Here is a 13,560-nt window from a genome sequence, read left to right as displayed (position 1 = left end):
CAGGAAGATAGGAGGAAATGAAATCGCTTCACAGTAACATACTCGTACGTGCCTTATCTTTGTGGTAACTCTCTCTCGTCCGTCCCCCGGTCCTCGCCTTCGACAAACTCCACCCCTCTGGGGGCAGAATGGTACGACCCGGTCTCCCGCTAAGGGCGGTGCCAGGGCCCAGCGCTTGAGAGCGGAACTGTAGTCAAGGCCTGGAGTCTCCCGGTGTGGGAACCGAGAACGCTTCGACCAGCCCTGAACTGGGCCTCACTTTCACTGGGGAGGGCATGCTTTCCCTGTCGCTTGCCCTGGCCTATCAACTGAGACCGACGCAATGTCGCTCTGGTCCTCCACATTCTCTCCTGACAGCACACTAATCAGTCTCGTTTTTCACTTAGTAGTGCCTCGGCTTGCTGTTCTTTAGACCTTAACAAGGTTTACAGATTGTGACGTTTAACCTGAAAGAAGATGAGCTTTAGTCTGGACCCTACAGCCCTAGTCTTGTTCAACACTAACAAATACGTATACAATTTAAGTGGCTTCAAAGCCCACAATTTCCCTTTTTTAAAAAAAATCGGGGGTTGGGGATTTAGCTCAGTGGTAGAGCGCTTGCTCAAGCGCAAGGCCCTGGGTTCGGTCCTCAGCTCTGAAAAACAGAAAAGAAAAAAAAAAAAATTGGCCTCTCAGTACAGCTCAGCTGAACTCGAATTCATGATCCTATTTGCCTTAGCCCTGTGCATTCTGGAATTACAGTCGTCCTGGTTTTCCCCATCATCTTGTAAAGAAATCCTGCCTGCTACAAGTGAAGTCTGGGGGATGTAGCTTAATGATAGAGGGATTGCTTAGCCTGTGCATGACCCTGAGTACAACTCTAGTCCCGGAGCTAGGCTGAGGTGGAGTGGAGATGAATTGAATTGGATCTTATGAGAGCAGTGAGCCGCAGACTGAATATGAGGCAGCTCAGGGTCAGGTCTTCTGATCTTTTTTTTTTTTTTTAAGATTTATTCATTTATTATATATAAGTACACTGTAGCTGTCTTCAGATACACCAGAAGAGGGCATCGGATCTCTTACAGATGGTTGTGAGCCACCACCATGTGGTTGCTGGGAGTTGAACTCAGGACCTCTGGAAGAGTAGTCGGGTGCTCTTAACCACTGAGCCATCTCTCTAGCCCCAGGCATTCTGATCTTTAAAATCTAAGTCTGTGAAACTACAAAATGCTTCTTGGTTACATGAAATGATTAAAGCATTTTAAAGCATGTACACTTTTTGTCAGTTCAAGGACAAAATGAAATTCAAGGGAGCTAGAGAGATAGCTGCTCTAGAGAGGACTCAGGTTCAATTCCTAGTATCCACGTGTGGGCAAGCGACCAACAGTAATTCCAATACCAGGGAGTCTGGGATCACAGAGATCAGGTGATTCGTTTTGCAATGAGGAGGTTAGGATGAGTCTGAGGAGATGACATTTCTACTGAGAGTTTACCAAGTGAATGAAGTACTTGTCAGCCCAAACATGATAGGAACAAAGAGGATCAAGCTTGACTGAGAGCCTACTCTGTGAAGCCACTCTAGCTGTCCTGAGAGGGGGCATTAGAGAAAAGATAGGCATTGTCCTCTTCTCAGGAAACATCACTGATCCAAGGGACAGTGTGGAGAGATGGCCAGAAGCAGGCAGGAGACAGGCAGGCCCAGGCCTCCTCTAAACTGCAGCTTGTCTGAAGATTGCCTTCCTCCTGGATCCAGGGAAGAGAACAGGGATTGGATTTTACTCAGCCATATAAAAGTCCTGCAGCCAGTATTGGGCAGTCCTGTCTCTTATCGATCCTAACAAGAATAAGTCGGATGTGATGGCTCAAAAGAGGCTGAAGTAGGAAGCCTGCCATGAGTTCAAGGCCAGGTTAGGCTTCCAAATGAGTTCTAGCCAGTCTAGAGTAAAGTAAGATCCTTGAAAAAAACAAAATTGAGAGAGAGAAAGAGAGAAGAGAGAGAGAGAGCGCGCGCGCGCAGTGTAAATCTATTATATTGTGTGACTTTTCATTTGTAAACCACCTTTTTGGGGGAACGTATGGGTAAGACAGGGGTTCTCATTGTAGCCCTGGCTGTCCTAGAACTTACTCTGTAGACCAGGCTGGTCTGGAACTCAGAGCTCCTTTGCCTCCCAAGTACTAGGATTAAAGTTGTGTACCACCACGCCTGGCTTGTAAATCACCTTTAGCTGGGCCTGACCATAATAAGATAAATAACTGTTCTTTTAAAAATAATTTCTAGGGGTTGGGGATTTAGCTCAGTGGTAGAGCACTTGCCTAGCAAGCGCAAGGCCCTGGGTTCGGTCCCCAGCTCCGAAAAAAAAAAAATTTTTTTCTAGGCAAGCGCTCCCTAGGCAACCAACCAAAAAAAATCCCCAACCCAAAAAAATAATTTCTATAGCAAGGTGATGGTGGCACGGGCCTTAATCCTAGCAGAAGCAGGCAGATCTGTGAGGCCTCTGTGAGATCAATAGCAGGGCCAGAGAGATGGTACACATAAGTGTGCAGAGAAGCTGGCTTCGATTCCCAGCACATACTTCATGCAGCTCACAACTGCCTGTAACTTCAGCTCCAGGAAATGTTGACTCTTTCTTGTGGACTCTGAAGGCACTTGTACATACATGGCACACACAGAGACACACACACACACACACACACACACACACACACACATCTATCTTTTTTTAATAGTTTAGTATTTTTATTTTATATGAATGTGTGAGAATGTTGAATCCCCTGGTCCTGAGTTCAATTCCCAGCACTCACTCACAACCATCTGAAATGGGATCTCTCATATACATAAAAGTAAATAAATCTTCATTTTTTTAGAATTATTTTTAAGTATATAAATACATTGTCATTGTCTTCAGATGTACCAGGAGAGGGCATCAGATCTCATTATCGATGGTTGTGAGCCACCATGTGGTTGCTGAGAATTGAACTCAGGACCTCTGGAAGAGCAGTCAGTGCTCTTAACCACTGAGCCATCTCTCCAGCCCAAGACCCTGTTTCAAAAGGGGAAAGGGGAAGGTAGAGAAGAAGGAAACCTCGATATAAAATCAGAGATATGGGCACAGCTTATTTCAGTTCACAGAGGGAAATAATGTAGCTTTTTGCTCAACAGGACTAGTAAGTGGCACTTTTTCTGTTGTTGATAATAAACTAAACTCTGTAGGACAGTCCCCAAACAATTTGGAAATATTTTGATAATCATATCAAAATATATCTAACTGTGGGGAAATTGCTGGATTATAGTTTACCAGAAGTTTTGAAGTTCGGAAGTTATATTGACATACTAATGGTTCAAGAAATTTTTAGCCTGAGAAAATACTGCCCAAAACTTGGGAGGCAGAGGCAAGAGTATCACAGCAAGTTCAAGGCCAGCCTGGTTTACAGATAGAGTTCCGGGCCACCCAGGGCTACATGACAAGACCCTATCTCAGAAACAAAACCAAAATATATCAAATCCACTCTCTGGCTGAGAGCTTTTCTGTGTGATTTCTCAGTTATTAGCCATGGACCTAAGGCAAGGCATCCTATCACTGAGGGGCTTCCAGCCTTCTTTATGCAGTCTTTAATGTTTATCTATAATGTATATTATTGTTTTACATTTGTTCATTTAGTGTGGGGGATATGTGTTATATGGGGGATGTGGTATGTGTATGTGGTGTCTATGGTGTGTTTGGTATGTGGTGTATATGGTATATGTGTTGTGGGTAGGGTGTGTGTGTATGTGTTTGTGTTTGTGTGTGTGTGTGTGTGTGTGTGTGTGTGTGTGTGTGTGTGTGTACAGGTGTGTACTTAGCCAGCTCAAGGCAGTCAGTTATCTTTTTGCACCATGTGGGTTCCAGGGATGGAACTTAGGTCACCGGACTTAGCTACAAGCAACCTTTGCTCATGAACCATCTTGCCAGCTCATCTGTGTAGTCTTTTTGGTTGTTTGGTTTGGTTGGTTGTTTGGTTTAGTTTTTACTGACAGGGTCTCTCTGTGTAGCCTTGGCTGTCCTGGAACTTGCTCTATAGACCAGGCTGGCCTCGAACTCAGAGATCCACCTGCCTCTGTCTCCCAAGGGATAATAATTAAAATATATTAAAAAGTGCCCAGGGGCTGGAGAGATGGCTCAGTGGTTAAGAGCACTGACTGCTCTTCCAGAGGTCCTGAGTTCAAATCCCAGCAACCACATGGTGGCTCACAACCATCTGTAATGAGGTCTGATGCCCTCTTCTGGTGTGTCTGAAGACAGCTACAGTGTACTCATATACATAAAATAAATAAATCTTTTAAAAAAAAAAAAGTGCCCAGATCTAGGGAACTTTGCTCCAGCTTTGTCTTAAGCTATTTGCGTATTTTCTGTTGGATTTTTTTTTTTTTAAGATTTATTTAGGGGTTGGGGATTTAGTTCAGTGGTAGGGCGCTTGCCTAGCACTGAGTTCAGTCCCCAGCTCCGGAAAAAAAAAAAAGATTTATTTATTATATATGAGCACACTGTAGCTGTCTTCAGACCCACCAGAAGAGCGCATCAGATCTCATTACAGATGGTTGTGAGCCACCATGTGGTTGCTGGGATTTGAACTCAGGACCTCTGGAAGAGCAGTCAGTGCTCTTAACCACTGAGCCATCTCTCCAGCCCCCTTGTTGGATTTTTTTTAATTTACATTTCAAATGTTATCCCCTTTCCCAGTTTCCAGTCCACAACATCCCCCATGCCATCCCCCTCACCCTGCTTCTATAAGGGTGTTTCACCCACCCCTTCCCAACTCACCACCCTGGCATTCCCCTGCACTGGGCACCAAGCCTTGGCAGGTCCAAGGGCTTCTCCTCCAAATGTTGCCCATCAAGGCCATCCATCCTCTGCTACATATGTAGCTGGAGCCATCGGTCTGTCCATGTGTGCTCTTTGGATGGTGGTTTAGTCCCTGAAGTTCTGGTTTGTTGGTATTGTTGTTCTTATGGGGTTGCAAACCCCTTCAGTTTCTTCAATCTTTTCTCTAACTCCTCCAATGGGGATCTTGTTCTCAGTTCTATGGTTGGCTGTGAGTATCTGCCTCTGTATTAGTCATGCTCTAGCAGAACCTCTCAGGAGACAGCTATATCAGGATCCGTGCCTCTTGCACTTCTTGGCATCAGCAATATTGTCTGGGTTTGGTGTCTGTATATGAGCTGGATCATCAGGTGGGGCAGTCTCTGGATGGCCTTTCCTTCGTTTCTGCTCCAAACTTTATCTCCGTATTTCCTCCTGTGAATATTTTTGTTCCTTCTAAGAAGGATTGAAGCATCCGCACTTTGGTCATCCTTCTTCTTGAGCGCCATGTGGTCTGTGGATTGTACCTTGGGTATTCCGGAGCTTTGGGGCTAATAACCACTTATCAGTGAATGCATACCATGTGTGTTTTTTTTTTGTGTGTGTGTTTGGGTTACCTCACTCAGGATGATATTTTCTAGTTCCATCCATTTGCCTATGAATTTTATGAAAGTCATTGTTTTTAATAGCTGAGTTGTGTAAATGTACCACATTTTCTGTATCCATTCCTCTGTTGAATGGCATCTGGGTTCTTTTTTTTTTTCTTTTTTTTTTTTTTTTTGGTTCTTTTTTTCAGAGCTGGGGCCCGAACCCAGGGCCTTGCACTTCCTGGGTAAGCGCTCTACCACTGAGCTAAATCCCCAGCCCCGGCATCTGGGTTCTTTCCAGCTTTTGGCTATTATAAATAAGGCTACTATGAACATAGAGGAGCATGTGTCTTTGTTATATATTGGAGCATCTTTTGGGTTATTTCAGTATTTTCAAAAGCAAAAAGATGTGTAAACCCTGCTTTGACTAAAGTAACTTGGGAAGGGACGACTTTATTTGACTTACACTTCCACATTACAATGTGCTACCAATGAAAGATGGGACAGAAACTTAATGCAGGAACACGAAAGCTGAAACTGAAACAGAAGCCAAGGAGGTACACTGCCTACTGGCTTGCCTTCCATGGCCTGCTCAGCCTGCTTTCTAAAACAGCTCAGGACCATCTATCTGCCCTGGGTGGGCCCACAGTGGGCTGGGTCTTTGCACGTGATCATTAACTAAGGAAATGTTCTCCAGGCCATTCTTCTCAATTGAGAGTCTGGGTTCCCAAATGCAGTTGTCTTATCTCAAGTTGACAAAAATATAACTACCCCCCAGTTTTAAGGGGGGCTGAGGATGGAACCCAGGTTCCTACAGGCTAGGTAAACACTCTTCCAACTGAGATGCAGCCCCAGCTCTCTCTACCACTCCCTTTTTTGAGACAGGATCTCACTAAGTAACTCTGGCTGGCCTGGAATTTGTTATGTAGCCCACACTGGGCTCAAACTCCCAGAGATCCTCCTGTCTCTGATTCTCAGGTGCTGAGATTAAAAGCCTGCAGCAACAAACCTAGCCTTATTTTGCTCTCCCCAACCCCACCCCTGCTTTTTCAAGACAGAACAGGGCTTCTCTGTGTATCCCTGGCTATCCTAGAACTCACTCTGCAGACCAAGCTGGCCTTGAACTGACAGCATCTTCAACGTGCCCAGCATGCCCCCCTCCCCGACCTGGCTTCTTTGAGACAAGATTTCACAAAGCCCAGGATCTCCTCCAACTACCTCTGTGGCCAAGGATGCCTTAAACTCATGATCCTCTTCCTACTTCTTTCATGTGCTAGGATTATAGATGTGGGTCACCACACCTGGTCTGATTATTTTCCTTTTAAGACAGGGCCTGGGGTTGGGGATTTGGCTCAGTGGTAGAGCGCTTGACTAGCAAGCGCAAGGCCCTGGGTTCGGTCACCAGCTCCGAAAAAAAGAAAAAGAAAAAAAAAAAAAAAAGACAGGGCCTGGGCTGGAGAGATGGCTCAGAGATTAAGAGCACGGTCTGCTCTTCCAGAGGTCCTGAGCTCAATTCCCAGCAACCACATGGTGGCTCACAACCATCTATAATCAGGTCTGGTGCCCTCTTCTGGCCTGCAGGCATACATGCAGGCAGAAAGCTGAAAGACAGGGCCTTCCTATGTTGCTTAGTCTGGCCTGATACATATGGCAGACATCCAGCTCTTGCCTCTTGAGTGTTAAAATTACACACATGAGCAACTATTGCCAGATGCCAGATTGCACCTAATACGATAATACACACATATAATATTACACATAGTATATTATACATAATATAACAATACACCTTATATAATAATACTTGTTAGCCAGGTATGGTGACACATGCCTTTAATCCCAGCATTCAGGAGGCAGAGCCAGGCCAATCTCTATGAGTTCAAGGCCAGCCTAGTCTACAAAGCAAGATCCAGAATGGCCAGAACTCTTGCACAGAGAAACCCTGTCTTGAAAAATAAAATAAAATTCTTGTTATAAAACAAACACTATAGAAAAAAAATATTTTGATGCACATATGGTTCAATGTACAAGTTCATACACCTCTACAACCACAAGGGGGCAAAAAGCTCAGCCCTTCCTAACCTTGTTTGTGTCTAGAAGGTGTGAAACTGGAAAAGTATTTTGGGGGTTACAACAGATTCATGAATTCGCATGGATTTCTCTAGCTTATAAAAAATTAAGGGGTTGGGGATTTAGCTCAGTGGTAGAGCGCTTGCCTAGCAAAGGCAAGGCCCTGGGTTCGGTCCCCAGCTCCAAAAAAAAGAAAAAGGAAAAAAAATTAGTTATATGGTGTTATTATTACAATTAGAATGAGGTTATATTACCAAAAGAAGCTCTCCTTCTTTTTTCTTTGTGTGAGCATATGCAGCCCACAGTGCTGAGGACTGAGCCGAGGGACTGATGTGTGCCAACCAAGCACTCCACTGCTACACTGCTTCCCACAGCTACATATATTTTTAAATATGTATTTATTTTTACTTTATGTAATTGAGTATTTTGCCTTCATGTATGCGAGTGCACTGTTTATATGCCTGTGGAGGTCAAAAATGGGGGAGTAGTCAGATTCCCTAGAACTCCCTAGAACTGGAGTTACAGGTAACTGTGGGTGCTCAGAACCATACCTGGGCTCCTGAAGTAGCAGCCAGTGTCGTAACTCCTGAGCCATCTCTCCCACTCCCAGTGGTAAACATTTTTAAAATTGATTCCTATAATGGCTAACTGGTTTTTTTTTTCACATTTGAGCCGGGGTCTCAAACAAACAACCAAGAGAAATATCTACTATGGCATAAGTTACTGAAGAACCCACAAAGCCCCATTTACCGTATTTACCAGAAAAGTTCAGGAAGCTTTCTGTACTTGGGCCATAGAGCTATACACATCTGTGGTCTCCAGCCACAGTCTTGCTGTCGCCTGCATCCTCTCCTGGCCTCCTCTCAACCCTAGGAGCTACAACGGGGCCCATCTAGTTTGCCAGGGAAGCACCCTACAGTCAGTGTCTTCAAAGGCAGAGGATTTCTCTCCCAATGAGCTAACCACTCCTCAAACTCCAGCCCAGAGATTCTCTTTACCTATCAGGAACCATTCACCAAATGGCACATGATGCATTTCACTTAAAGGAAGTCACACTTGAAGTGATGCAGTTCATTTAAGACCAAAGTACTATTTCTGGATCTAGTAGGTGACAGGTTCTCACAGGACGTATTGGATAAAAGAGGAAAGGTGGAGCTGGTAACCTGATGCCAATCTGTTCCTTGGAGAGCATGTGACTGGAGTAGGAGGTGGGCATTTCTGGTTGAGTAAAATGGAAAGAGGGCAGTCATTCTTTCCACAAGGAGAACTCCAGGAATAGATGCCAGTCAAGAGTGAAGTCAGGGGGTTGGGGATTTAGCTCAGTGGTAGAGCGCTTGCCGCTTGCCTAGCAAGCGCAAGGCCCTGGATTCAGTCCCCAGCTCTGAAAAAAAAGAAAAAAGAGAAAAAAATCTATATTCTGGATTCTGGGCTGGAGGAATGGTTCAGAGGTTAAGAGCACTGTCTGTTCTTCCAGAGGTCCTGAGTTCAATTCCCAGCAACCACATAGTGGCTCACAACCATCTGTAGTGGGAACCTATGCCCTCTTCTGGCATGCAAGCATACATGCAGGGAGAATGTTGTATATGTAATAAATAAATAAATCTTTTTAAAAAAAAATCTATATTCTACCAAAGTGGAAAATCTAAATGAGATGAATGAATTTCTTGATATATTTTAACTACTATGTAAACTGATGACGTGATGGCTCCATGGTATGATTGAGGGGAAAGGATTTTTGTAGATGGGGTGGGGGAGGACAGGGGAGGAGAAGAGAAGAGAAAGCAGCAAGAGGCATCTGAAAGAGTCTAGAGCAAAGAAAGAAGTAAACTAAACCTGGCCAGCAGACTAGTCATGGTCAGGGCTATCTATGAGAAGAGGGGAGAATAGCAGGGCACAGAGAATAAAGAAAACATAATGAAAGAAGCAGGAGCAGAGGAGAGAGGGGGAGGTGAGGGAGAACAAACAGAAAGAATCACAGGGTAATAAGGCAAGTGAGTAATGAACAAATGGAAGCTGGAGGGAGTTTAGGGTAGGGGAGGAAATGGGTAAGAAGGGTTGGGATGTTAGCATGGATCTTGAAATGTGTAGCAGATTCTTGTAATACTGAGAGGGGCCAGCATGAGCTTTGATGTGTAACAGGTACCACAGATAGCCATGCGTCCCTCGGGTAAGAGAAATGACTCCCTTGGGTAGGTGGAATCATTGTCACAAGTTTCCAAGGAATGCTGGCTTTTATCTAACTGCCAGGAATCCTGCTATAGCCCAGGTTGAGCCCATTTCCGGATATTTGGACTGCCTTTTGGAGTGGTGGAACAGACATCCAGGTTCTTTTCTGATGACATGGCACTGCCCAAACAGTCTTCAGTAGAGTAGCCCTACCAGAAGCAGGGTGGCTTCCAGACCCTGAACACATTTTTTTGAGAGAAGATCTTATAATAGCCCAGGCTAGTCTCAATCTTGCTATGTAGATGAGGTTAACTTGGAGCTGGTCCCTCTGTCTCAGCCTCCCAAGGGCTGGAATTGCCAGTATGAGCTGCCATGCTTGCCTAAGCACATTCCTCACAGGAGAATCAGTCCTGCCTGGTGCAGTTGATCCAGACAGAACACACTCAGCTCTGGGGAGGCAACAGCCTTGGCATTAGCTTTTTGTTTGTTGTATGTTTTGTTTCGTTTGCCTCTCATGTGCTACACAAGTGCTATATCACTGTGCTGTACCCCAACCCAGTCATTATTTATTAAATGTATTTGTTTCCTTTTGTTTGTAGAAGGAGAGGTAGGGTTGAGACAGGGCTTCCTGCAGCCCAGGCTGGCCTTGAACTAACCATGTAGCCAAAATTAGCCTTGCGTTCCTGATCCCACCCTTACCTCCCAAGTACTGGCATTGCAGGTGTTCACCACCAGGACCAACCTATTCTATTCTGTTTTTCTGTACTCCATAGTCCTGTGTACTCACCTTGCCCTTTACCAGAAATGGACAAAAAAAATTTAGCATTATCTAAGGAATGTTTTTTTTTCTAACAGTGACAATCAGTTTTCTTTGTTTTATGTTTTTCCCCTGAGGTCAGTTCAGAAATAAAATAAATAAATAGTGACCTGGAGCTGGAACCTTTTTCTTAAAAGAAACCATCTCTTTTATCAGGAAATGTAATATCAAAAGCTTGGCTTCAGAATGCCTCCATTTTTCCCAGCACTGAAAGGTCTCTCTATCTTCCCAGCACTTTGAGAAGTGGCATAGCACAAATACCCTGGTATATCTGATGTAATGTTGCACTTTTACCAACATTTTCAGACAAGGAAAACATTTTTGGCGTTGATTCATTAGTGTTTCCTTAGCTGACCCTAGAATCCATTCAGAAACTCTTATTTGTCTCCTCACTTAGGTGGAAGAGCGTACTGTAAAGAACAGAACATATATGGGTTGGGGATTTAGCTCAGTGGTAGAGCGCTTGCCTAGCAAGCTCAAGGCCCTGGGTTCGGTCCCCAGCTCCAAAAAAAAAGAAAAAGAAAAAGAAAAAGAAAAAAGAACAGAACATATACTTACCTTAAGAGTATAGCTCAAACCAGGAGGTCGGATGAGCCTTTAATCCCAGCACTTGGGAGGAAGAGGCAGCCAGATCTCTGAGTTTGAGACCAACCTGGTCTACAGAGCATGTTCCAGAAAGAGTACAGTTCAGTGAGACGTCATTTCTACATAGCCACCACCTAGTCAAGATGTCGAGCTTTCTGTCAGTGCAGTCACCAGCAAAGACTTCTTTTTCCTGGCTTTTCACACCATCCATCATGTTGTCTTTTTCCTAAATTATATGTGAGTAACCAAATATGATGGCTTAAGCCTGTAATCTCAGCACTCAGAAGGACAAGGCAAGAGAGCTGCAGTCAATTTGAGGCCAGCTACAGCTACATAGTGAGATCCTGTCTTAAAAAGAAAGAAAGAGGGGTTGGGGATTTAGCTCAGTGGTAGAGCACTTGCCTAGCGAGCACAAGGCCCTGGGTTTGGTCTCCAGCTCCAAAAAAAAAAAAAGAAAAAGAAAAAAAAAGAAAAATAAAGGAACAAACAAACAAACAAACAAACAGGGTTAGAGAAATGGCTTAGGGGTTAAAAAACACTGGTTGCTCATCCTGAGAACCCAGATTCGATGCCCAGTACCTACATGATTGCTCACAGGTATATTGTAGCTCCAGTTCCAAGACAATGCATCTTGTGTGGTCTCTATGGGCACTGCACACACACTGTACGTAAGTATTAATGCAGACAAAACACTCATACTTAATACTACCAATAATAATAATAAAATAATAATAATAAAATTTTAGTAATAGTAATAAGAGTGATAGTAACAATAGTATTTTATTATTATTGTTGTTGCCGCTGCTGTTGTTTTTACATTTAAAAACAGGAGTTCTGGGGAAATGGCTCCATTTGGCAAAGTGGTTTTCTTGCACTCAGGATGTCCTGGCTTCTATGTCCTCTCCAGCACTGGATAAGATATAATGGTTCCTTCCTAAAATCCAGACTCTTGGGAGTTGGAAGCAGGAAAATTAGGAACGAAGTCAAGATAACACATGAGTCCTTGTTTTGTTTTGTTTTTTTATAAAGATTTATTCATTATATATAAGTACACTGTAGATGTCTTCAGACACACCAGAAGAGGATATCAGATCCCATTACAGATGGTTGCAAACCACCATGTGATTGCTGGGATTTGAACTCAGGACCTCTGGAAGAGCAGTCAGTGCTCTTAACCACTGAGCCATCTCTCCAGCCCCCTTGGTTTTTTGTTGTTGTTGCTTTGTTTTGTTTTGTTTTTAAAGATGAGGCAAGAAAAGGGGAAAGACTGTATATAATTGAAATCATACACTATGACATATATTCACTGAAAATAACTTCTATGAGATTCTCTCTTGTTTTTACATACACGGCAAATTCTTTGAAAATGGAGCTTTCCTGTGTTGCTGAGGCTGGCCTTGAAGCCCTGAGCTCAAGGCATGTTCTTGTCTTAGCCTTATGAACAGCTAGAATGACAGATAGATTCCATCACACCAGGTACCAAGAGTAGTTATTCTTTTCATTTCTGCATAGTGTTCTATAATCTAAACACACCATAATTTGTCAATTTTCCTTTTTATTAGACTTTTATTTTCTGGCTTCTGGCTCTTGTAATAAAGCTGCTATAAGACTGTGTTATGTTACATCATGCTTGTGTGACAGGGTCTCATGTAGTCCAGGCTGGCCTCAAACTCCCTCTACAGCAGTGCTTCTTAACCTTCCTAAAGCTGCGGAGCTTGAATACAATTCTTCATGTTGTGGTGACCACAACCATAAAATTATTTTTGTTGTTACTTCATAACTGTAATTTTGCTATCATTATGAATCACAATGCAGACATCTGTGTTTTCTGATGGTCTTTGGCAACCCCTATGATGGTCACGACTCTAAGATTGAGAACCACTGCTCTCTAGCCAAGGATAACTTTGAACTCCTGATCCTCCTTCCTATAATCCCCAAGTACAAAGCATTTCTCTGAGCTGCATCCACAGCCCCTGAAAGTATTAGTCTTTCCTCTGCTTTGCAATGCTAGGAGCGAAGTCCTAGACCTCATGTACCTCACTGTGTTACCGCACTATGCTGAGGTCAGCCTTTTTCATTTTAACTATCTAAGTAGCAACTGATACCTTGTTTTCTGAGTTTTCTTTTTCTGTCTGTTTGGTTTTTGGGTGTGTGTGTGTGTGTGTGTGTGTGTGTGTGTTGTTGTTGTTGTTGTTGTTGTTCTGATGCTGAACCTAGAGTCTTAGATATACTAAGCAATAGTCAACCCCCCCCAATCCTCTGGGGTGCTTTAAATTTGCATTTTTCAAGTTAGTCAGAGTGCTCCTTGGCTTAAAGGCACTTACCACCAAGCCTGACAACCTAAGTCCAATTCCTGGAACCCACAGGGTAGAAGGAGATAGAATCAACTCCTACAGGTTGCTCTCTGACCTCCATACATATGTTCATATATATACAAACCCTGGGGGCTGGAGAGATGGCTCAGCGGTTAAGAGCACTGACTGCGGGGTTGGGGATTTAGCTCAGTGGTAGAGCGCTT

This window comes from Rattus norvegicus, chromosome 1 (assembly GCF_021556685.1).
Source record: "Rattus norvegicus strain SHRSP/BbbUtx chromosome 1, alternate assembly SHRSP_T2T, whole genome shotgun sequence".
NCBI classification, from domain to species: domain Eukaryota; kingdom Metazoa; phylum Chordata; class Mammalia; order Rodentia; family Muridae; genus Rattus; species Rattus norvegicus.
The sequence above is the reverse complement of the archived record's forward strand: the minus strand, read 5'-3'. Positions refer to the sequence as shown.